Source organism: Schistocerca nitens, chromosome 4, assembly GCF_023898315.1.
Source record: "Schistocerca nitens isolate TAMUIC-IGC-003100 chromosome 4, iqSchNite1.1, whole genome shotgun sequence".
In the NCBI taxonomy this organism is placed as follows: domain Eukaryota; kingdom Metazoa; phylum Arthropoda; class Insecta; order Orthoptera; family Acrididae; genus Schistocerca; species Schistocerca nitens.
Genome location: NC_064617.1, coordinates 78,078,653 through 78,089,065, shown reverse-complemented (window position 1 = coordinate 78,089,065; position 10,413 = coordinate 78,078,653). Strand labels below are relative to the sequence as shown.

The 10,413-nt window shown below is 42.8% G+C and overlaps 1 pseudogene; it reads left to right on the top strand.

The window, feature by feature from the left end:
* The first annotated feature begins 3,447 nt into the window (after positions 1-3,447).
* On the top strand, positions 3,448-3,565 carry LOC126254097 (5S ribosomal RNA; annotated as a pseudogene).
* Positions 3,566-10,413: the final 6,848 nt, after the last annotated feature.

Genomic DNA, 10,413 nt, shown 5'->3' with positions numbered 1-10,413 from the left:
TCGTATGAATATATACTGAGGTGACAAAAGTCATCTTTGGTTGGCTGGTTGATTTGGGAGAAGGGACCAAACAGCGAAATCATCGGTCCCATCGGATTAGGGAAGGATGAGGAAGGAAGTCGGTCTGCCTTTTTAAAGTAAACATTCCAGCATTTGCCTGAAGCGATTTTGGGAAATCGTGGAAAACCTAAATCAGGATGGCCGGACGCTCGGTCAAAACTCATGAGAGATATGCACATATTCAGGTCGCCGTAGTGTCGAGTATACAAGGCATAAAAGGGTAGAGCGTTGGCGGAGATGTCATTTAGGTGACTCATGTTAAAATCTTTCTAACATCATTATGGCCGTGCAACGGGAATTACCAGATTTTGGACGCGGAATGGTAGTTGGAGCTAGACGCATGGAACATTCCATTTGGGAAACGTTTAGGGAATTCAATATTCCCAAGATCCACAGTGTCAAGAGTGTGCCAGGAATACCAAATTTCGGGCATTACCTCTCACCACGGACAATGCAGTGGCCGACGGCCTTCACTTAACGACCGAGACACAGCGGCATTTGGGTAGAGTCATCAGTGCTCACAGCCAAACAACATTGCGTGAAATAACAGCAGGAATCAGTTTGGGACGTATGACGAACGTATCCGTTAGCAAAGTGCGTGGAAACCTGGAGATAATGGGCTACGCCAGCAGTCGGCCGACACGAGTGTCTTCGCTACAGAACGACATCGCCTCCAGTGACTCTCCTGGGCTCGTGGCCATGTCTGTTGGACCCAGACGACTGGAAAACTAAGTCCTGGTCAGATGAGTCCAGATTTCAGATGGTAAGAGCCGGTGGTAGGGCACGCCTGTGGCGCAGACCCCACGAAGCCATCGTTCCAAGTTGTCAACACGACACTGTGCAAGCTGGTCGTGGCTCCATAATGGTGTGGGCTGTGTTTGATTGGAATGGACCGGGGCCTCTGATCCAGCTGCCACTTGGAGACCGTTTGCAGCCATTCTTGGCTTTTATGTTCCGAAACAACAGTGGAATTTTTGTACATGATAATGCGCCATGTCACAGAGCCGCAATTGTTTCCAGTTGGTCGGGAGAACGTTCTGGACAGTTCGAGCAAATGATTTGGCCACCCAGATCACCCGACATGAATCCAATCGATCATTTATGGCAGGGATTCCCAAAGTGGTCGATATCGACCCCTTGGGGGTCGACATAAACGAAAACTAATTTTGGGGGTCGACGAGGTCTAAAAATCGACCCCTATTAAATTAACACAAGTTCTTATTTAAAACTTTCAAGATAGGTAGGTACTGTATTGTTTATGTTGTGTTACGTGTACTAAGAATAATTAATATTTTTGTAGGAAATAGCATTGCTAATTCTCACTCTTCTTCTATTGACCTAAGTCAGAATGAAAAATAACACTCTGTAGCAGCTGTTTTAAGTTAGCGGACCATTATGAATAAGGGGGTTGATCTTAAAAGTAGGTAATTTGGCCATGGGGGTCTGAGGTAACAGTTCATTTTGGAAAAGGGGTCACTTGTCCAAAATCCCAGATTTATGGGATGTAATCGAGAGACCAGTTCGTCCATAAAACTCTGCACTCACAACACTTTCCGCAATTATGAGCGGCTACAGAGGCAGCATTTCTGAATATTTCTGTAGAGGACTTCCAGTGACTTGTTGAGTCCATTCTACGTCGAGTTGCTGCACTATGCCGGGCAAAAGGACGTCCGACACGATATTACGAGGTGTCCCATAAATTTTGTCTTCTCAGGGTGTTGTTTGAAGCAGGTACGGAAAAGTACAACAATGATGGGCCATCCACTTCATATTATGGAAATGTGACGACTAATTCCACAAGTAGAAGCTGTTACTTATCTCGTCCACCTTCTGTTCAATCTCTGTCTCCCATAGCTACAATTGACGGCGAAAAACAACCAACGGGTTTGAGTTAAGAGTACTTACAGAAATTTTGAGACTTTAATAAACAAAGCAGAAGTTAACTGCGTGGCTATGTATTTGTCAGTTAATATTTAATACGTACTAAGCCGGCCGCGGTGGCAGAGCGGTTCTAGGCGCTTCAGTCCGGAACCTCGTGACTGCTACGGTCGGAGGTTAGAATTCTGCCTCGGCATGGATGTATGTGATGTCCTTAGGTTAGTTAGGTTTAAGTAGTTATAACTTATAGGGGTTTGATGACCACAGATGTTAAGTCCCATAGTGTTCAGAGCCATTTGAACCATTTTTTTAATACGTACTATTTCCTTGAACGCAAGAATAACAAACTGCTTTTTTTCTATTCACTAATTCTACTTCAACTCCGTAAATATATAAACATTAATTATAAAGATACAAGTTATATCAACGTATCTTTACAAAATTTCGCAGAAGGTTGATAAAGTCTCTGCCTGCTTCTGCTATTACGTAAAAATACGCGGGATTTATATCCCGGAGAGGTACGTACGTGATGCATAAATATCTCTAGTAAGTAGGTATCTCAAATTTAACATACCTCGCACTTGAACTGGCATCACGTCAGAAGAGTTGGTGTCTGCTTTTTTCACCCAAGGAGTGACTTTTCGACTAGGTAGTCCAAATCCTGCCAGTTCATACGTGTCGTATTTTTGAACAATCTGTCATCATTTGAAACAAGTTTCTCGAAAGATTCCTTGCGATTTTCACTACTTTCAACAAATTAATCTATGATTCACCACGTAGGCTTCTTGATCTATTTCCATTTGCGAGGATAAAATAAGCAGTAGCTGCCACTTCTCCTGATGACATCAGCGCAGTACTGGCAAATAGGTGTTGAATAACTTGACATGCTTTTGCCTCATTCCACAAGCAACGGCAGCAAGTAGCAATTGCAAACGGGGAGCATATTCTTTGGCGACATTCGACCTTCTACAAAGTATGGATTCACAAAATAACACGTGTAGCATGTTACATGTTGCTCGTTGTTGCCTCTTTGGAAACGTACTATTAAGAGGCCCAGTCACTGTAACAGACAACTTCAACGTTGTGTCTCGAAACCTGTTACAGACACAGATACTTCCGTGCGGCGAGGGAGTTATTTGCGCGTTTGGAGCGGATTTATTCCTTAGGAGCGTTGCATCGCAGCCGATCTGTGCGGCAAACGTGGCTCATTAGCACATACGATCGAAATAACTTGTCGCTTTAGGAGGGATGCTGGGAGCATGAACAAGCGATCGAGACCTGGTTTATGGACTGCTACGAGGAGAGGACAGGTATTGGCGAAACAAGTCCTTAAGACGTACGTAGAGAGGGGTTCTCATAATGTGCCGCAAACATGCAGTACAACACCGGGAACATGTGTTCACATCACACTACTATATCTCGCCGCAACATACTAGTTGTGGCGAAATAACATAGATAAAGTACAAGAAAGTACAGGTTCCCAAATAACTAATAACTCAGATCATAGAAGGCAACGGCCTTGCCGCAGTGGATACACCGGTTCCCGTCAGATCGCCGAAGTTAAGCGCTGTCGGGCTGGGTTAGCACTTGGATGGGTGACCATCCGGGCCACCATGCGCTGTTGCCATTTTTCGGGGTGCACTCAAGCTCATGATGCCAATTGAGAAGCTACTCGACCGAATAGTAGCGGCTCGGGTCACAGAAAACCATCATAACGTCTGGGAGAGCGGTGTGCTGACCACACGCCCCTCCTGTCCGCATCCTCAGCTCAGGATGACACGGCGGTCGGATGGTACCGATGGGCTACGTGGCCTGAAGACGGAGTGCAGACAATCGAAACTGAACACTTGGTGAATTACAGCGGGATCTGGAGAGTGGAAATAAAGGACGTCTGATGTACTGTTTCCTGAACATCAGAGACAGATTGCAAGTCAGGCATACCGTCCGCAGCAGAGATGTGGCTTATTTTAAGACCGGACACGACGCCAATCCCCATTACGTAAATAAGGTAGGAAATTCCCGTCAGCGTTGTGTAGATATGGTGATCGAGAATCACCTGAGCATGTGGTGTTCACACGCCCACTTCAAGTGGAAACTAGGAAGAATGAATCCCTATTCCAGTTACTGTACGTATTCGCAAAAAATATACATCCTTAAAAAAATAACCGAGGCACGACGAAGGAATCATACAAATGGGACAGAAATCGTTATATGTGATATACATGCACAGATAAACGAATGATTACCATTTCATAAAAATTGGATGATTTATTGAAGAATAACAGCTTCACGAATTCAACAAGTCAGTAACTCGTTGGTCCATCTCTGGTCCATTATGTAAGCAGTTATTCGTCTTTGCATTGATTGACAGAGTTGTTAAATACCCTCCTGTGGGATATCGTGCCAAACTCAGTTCAACTGGCGCGGTAGGTCGCGAAAATCCCGAGCTAGTTGGGAGGTTCTGCCCATAATGTTCCAAGCTTTCTCAGTTGGGGTGAGATCCGGCTACCTAGGTATTGTTTGGCAAGCTCGAATATAAGCAGCAGAAACTCTCGCCGTGTGCAGGTGAGAATCATCTTGCTGAAATGTAAGCCCAGGATGGCTTGCCATGAAGGGCAACAAAACGTGGCGTAAAATGTCGTCGACGTACCACTGTGCTGTGAGTGTGCCGTGGATGAAAACCAAAGGGGTCCTGCCGTGAAAGCAAATGTCACCCTAGACACCACTCCTGGTTGTTGGGCCATACGTGGATGACAACCAAAGGGGTCCTGCCATGAAAGGAAATGGCACCCTAGACACCACTCCTGGTTGTTGGGCCATACGTGGATGACAACTAAAGAGGTCCTGCCATGAAAGGAAATGGCACCCTAGACACCACTTCTGGTTGTTGGGCCATACGCGGATGACAACTAAAGAAGTCCTGGCATGAAAGGAAATGGCACCCTAGACACGACTCCTGGTTGTCGGGCCATATTGCGGGCGACAATCAGGTTGGTATCACACCAATTTCTGGGGCGTCTCCAGACACGTCTTCACTGGTCATTGGGGATCAGTTCTAAGCGGGATTCATCACTGAAGACAATTCTACTCCAGTCAATGAGACCCCACGTCGAAGTGCCGAACACCACAGCAAACAGGTTTGTTGGTTCGAGAAACCTGCGGTGTGGAACGTCCCTTAACACTCCAAAGCTACAGGGTGGCGTTTATTGAAGTATGTGAAAAAATGTAAATTAGTTGCAAACTACGGCGTGCAGACACTTCATTCAACATGTAAACGTCACTACAGATACTCGGATTCAAGTTATGACACGTTCAATATGCCTGCTATTATTGGCGATGATGTCAAGCAGACGAATAGCGAAATTCTGCATGACCCACTGCAGTGTCGGAACATCGATCCTGTCGATGACCTCCTGAATGGCTGCTTTCAGCTCAGCAATGGTTTTGGGGTTACTGCTGTACACCTTGTCTTTAATTTAGCACCACAAAAAGGGGTCACCTGTGTTCAGATCTGGAGAATATGGCGGCTAATCGAGGCCCATGCCAGTGGCCTCTGAGTGCCCCAGAGCCAGAATGAGGTCCCCAAAGTGCTCCTCCAGAACTTCAACTACTCTCCTGCTTCGACGGGGTCACTTTAGATAATGGGTATGAAATCATCTTCAAAAATCTTCACGTACCGTTAGGTAATCACCGCACCATCAAGGCATATCGCATCGCTTATTCCGTGACTGGACACTGCACACCACACTGTCACCCATTGAGGGTGCAAGAAAAGCGTATTCTCAGTCCCCCAAGTGCGCCTATTTTGCTTATTGACGTATCCATCCAAATGACAATGGGCTTTGTCGCTAAACCACACTACGCATACGCATAGTAATTCCCAATACACCCCGTGGCCAACCGTGCAGTGTGAACGTTCTAACGCAAACCGTTCAGAAGTTACGACGATTTTTTTTCATATAGTTCAATAACTGTCACCCAGTAATTGTGGTCAGGCCACATCTTTAACAACTAACCTCTAAATGTTTGTGAACAAAGTTAAATGGATAACGCGAGAATTACGACCGTAGTGATAGCTCTTAAAGTGCACAGTTTGTAAAACAAATATCTCATTATGAGTAAGGTTCAAATGGTTCAAATGGGACTTAACATCTGAGGTCATCAGTCCCCTAGAACTTGCAACTACTTAAACCTAACAAACCTAAGGACATCACACACATCCATGCCCGAGGCAGGATTCGAACCTTCGGCCGTAACGGTTGCGCGTTTCCAGACTGAAACGCCTAGTACCGCTCTGCCACACCTATGACTAAGGCTTGTAAGTAGGCTGTTTAGGTTTTTTTATTGGTAACGCCACCTCTGTATGAAAATCACTGGCTGTGCTGTGTGCAGTCTGTGGCTGCTTTGCATTGTTGTAATACTCGCCATTGTAGTGTTGGGCAGCTGGATGTGAACAGCGCGTAGCGTTGCGCAGTTGGAGGTGAGCCGCCAGCAGTGGTGGATGTGGGGAGAGAGATGGCGGAGTTTGGAAATTTGTAAGATATACAATGATCTGTTATGTATATTATGAGTTTTCAACATTATTAAGGTAAATACATTGTTTGTTCTCTATTAAAATCTTTCATTTGCTAACTATGCCTATCAGTAGTTAGTGCCTTCAGTAGTTTGAATCTCTTATTTAGCTGGCAGTAGTGGCGCTCGCTGTATTGCAGTAGCTTGAGTAGCGAAGATATTTGTGAGGTAAGTGATTTGTGAAAGGTATAGTTTAATGTTAGTCAGGGCCCATTCTTTTGTAGGGATTATTGAAAGTCAGATTGCGTTGCACTAACAAAATATTGTGTGTCAGGATAAGCCCAGTCACGTGCATAATTGTTCTAAGGGGACGTTTTTATATGGCGACCCTGCCAGGATACCTCACTGGAATCTTCTGATTTTTTCTTGTAGTTTGTGTAATTTAGCTTTTGTTTATTACTAGCGCGTAATTATAGAGAGAATTTCCTTTGTAGTTGTAGTTTTTCATTGTTGTACAGTAAAACAGTTGTGGCATGCATGTAGATTTGCAGCAAGTATTTCGCAGCTGCGCTTGCAATTAACTAGATATAATTTTCAGTGCTATGTTAATGTGTTCCCCTATTTTTGCTCTTCAAATTGTGTTTTTCTGTGTTGTCGTGTGAAATATTGTGACAATAATGGCGTGTGAAAAACGTAACACTAGGCTCCAAAGTAAATTGAGAAATGACAGTGAAGACGAAAGCAGTGTGTTAGCGCCACCGTGTAATGATTTAACTAATATTCAAAGTAGTAATTTGGTAATTGTGCATAGGGAAATGGAGCAGGTGGCAAATAATGGTGTAGACAGTGAAACAGGTAGTGAACAAGGAAGCATTATCGATCGATCGGTCGGCAACAGCTCGCCTAAGGAATCCGAAATGACAGAACACGATATTGCAAATACCGTAGACTTAGGTTTTGGGTCCTCACCGTTTTCTCAAATGAGTCAAGACACATTTTCTGCTTGTCAAAATGTGAATGTTGCCGGTGAAAATGCACTGCGAAAAAGCATAGAGTAACAGATTCCAGACACTAATACATTATTATTGCAATTAATGCAACAAATGGAACAAAATCAGAGACAAATGGGACAAAGTCTTCAAAAGTTAGACACAATGGAACAAAATCTTCAAAAGTTAGACACAATGGAACAAAATCTTCGGAAGTTAGACACCACACTTGAACAAACACGTGAAGATTTAACTACTGAGTTACGTAACATTGAATCGAAATGTCAAAAATTCTGTAATGACGTAAAAACACAAATTTGTGAGCATTTCCAACCTATTTTTTCGCGGTATGAAAATGCATTACAGAATCACGAAGCAGCCATAAAAGAACTGCAAACCATTGTTCATGAAAATCATGAGACCTTGTCGGCTAAAATTGACTCAGTTGCATCTACCGATTCGGTTACGCAACTTGCAAAAACTCAAGAAAACTTAAAGGACACAGTAGATTCGATTTCAACAGAAATGGACACTCTGAAACTTGGTTCAGAAAAACACACTGAGGAAATGTGTTCACTATCGGAGAAAGTAGCCGAACTTTCGGATTAGTTCACTAACTTATCTACGAAGGTAGATGATAATCTAAACGACACAAAACCGGTAGTCTTTAATGACACAGAAGAGTGCGAATAAATTAGGAAATTCAAACAAAATCAGAATCAAATTAATACGCAACACCAAAGAGAAATCCGGGAAGTACAAGATCAGCTGACTCAGGTAATACAATAATTACGTATTTCAGAGGCCACTCGCGCTCCAATACGGGAAGACGGACTTAGAAATACGGAACAACCACAAAATAATAACACAGGACACTTCGGAAATTATAAAAGAAATTGGCAAGGCACACCGAATTTTGAGATGGAACCGCCGAAACGACGTAATAATGACCGACATGCGACTCGCCGACACGATGATTTTGACTATAAGCTGTTCATTACTACACGTAAATTCAAAACATTTAAGAATTCTGGCAACGACATTCATCCACAAGCGTGGCTTCATCAATTCTCTCATTGTTTTCCTCCCAACTGATCATTAGAGCACAGATTAGAATTTATGTGTGGCTACTTAGAGAATGAACCAGCTGTAAGAATGCGGTCGGTCATTCACGATTGCCACAGTGAAGGAGAGTTTTACCATGCCTTCCTCTCAGCATATTGGTCTCAAGCTACACAAGACCGAGTAAAACATAGCATCATAATGATGAAACATTTTGAACAATCTGAATTTTCCAGTCTTGTCAAATATTTTGAAGACATGTTGCATAAAAATCAGTATCTTTCAAACCCATACAGCCCCTCAGAACTCATCCGCATTTGCTTAATCAAATTGCCTGAACATTTACGACATATTATTTTAGCAGGATGTTGCAAAGACGACATTGAAGCTTTTCAGGGACTCTTACAAGAATTAGAAATTGACACAGACAGTCGCGGGATGTGAAAACAGGAAAACAATCACTACAGGTCACATCCGTCACAATTCTGTGACGACAGAAACAATAACTGGACATGACAAGTCTATTTTACAACAGAAATCGTGACCAAAACAGGCACCACCCTTATGACAACCGCTGGCAGAATAATAGTTACAGAGAAAGATCGCACTTCCGTATTGCTGAATATGACAGAGATAACCATAGAAACAGACAATATGGGAACCAAAACAATTATTATCAGGGGAGACAGAATAACTTCAGACGCAACAGTTCAGCGCGCAGTTACGATTCAGGGAGAAATTCTCCACCACGTGACCGACAAGAAAGAAACTGTGGAATCTACCGACATGACGACAGACGATATAATCATAACGACAGACGTGAATTTCATCAGAACTGGCGGGATTCTAACAGAGCTGGGACCTCTCGTGAAGGTGAATTTTTAGAAGTTCGGTCTCCTAATCCCAATAACGGCGCGCGCCAACAAAGAGACAGACAATGACTCGCACCGCAGGCAGCCACCTGCGCCAGCTGGCTCAGAGAAAAATAACATAGGTGCTAACCTTGAGAAAAATTCCAGTATTCTTTACCGACGTATACCGCATGATAATTGCGTTCAAGTTGAAACTCTGAGTACTATGAAGAGTAAAGGATTACACCACATTTCACATGTAAAACCGTTTCTTGAATGATAATCTGCTTTTTAACTTTGTCTTTGCCATAAAATTTTTCACTTCACACTACTAGTATGCTTTGTCACACTGAGAAACTGTTAACATGTAACAATGTTTTGAAGTTAAATATCCAGTCAAGAACCAAGAGAACTTATTTCAACAGAAATTATGAATGCATTGTTATAGTGAACAGACGACACAATGTTGTTATTTGTACATTCTTGCTTGTTAGTTGCACGATTACGTAACGACTATAAGGCTCACATACTTAGAACATTTACCAGTACTGCTAATGAGATTTTAATGCAACATTTTGGTTTACTTAAAATTTGGTGTATCATGAGGTAAGTACATTGACTTCTGCAGAACTTAGCTTTCGGAGGACAATAACTACGACACTTCCACAGAGATTATCTTAGAGCAAGACGCACATTTAGCGCTACGGTACAAGTATTTGAGTGATTAATTTCGCACTTAAAACATTTATTTTTTTAAGATATTTGAAGTGCAATGATACAAAGGTTTTCTGTGATACATTGCATTCCACTGCTGTAGTCTGTAACACCTGAGGGTATAATTACATTAATCCTCAGGGGGGTACATGCCTACTTTGTGTACCATGTGTTTGGCAAGCACAAGGAACCCTAGCTAATATGGTATTTGCTTATACAACTTTACACATCGGTACCATATTTCTCCAACACAGATTTACACAGCTATCTGATTATTTAACAGAGAAACAAAATTTTTTTTATGTCAGTGACACATGTTTACGTAATTACACCGTTGGATAACTTCA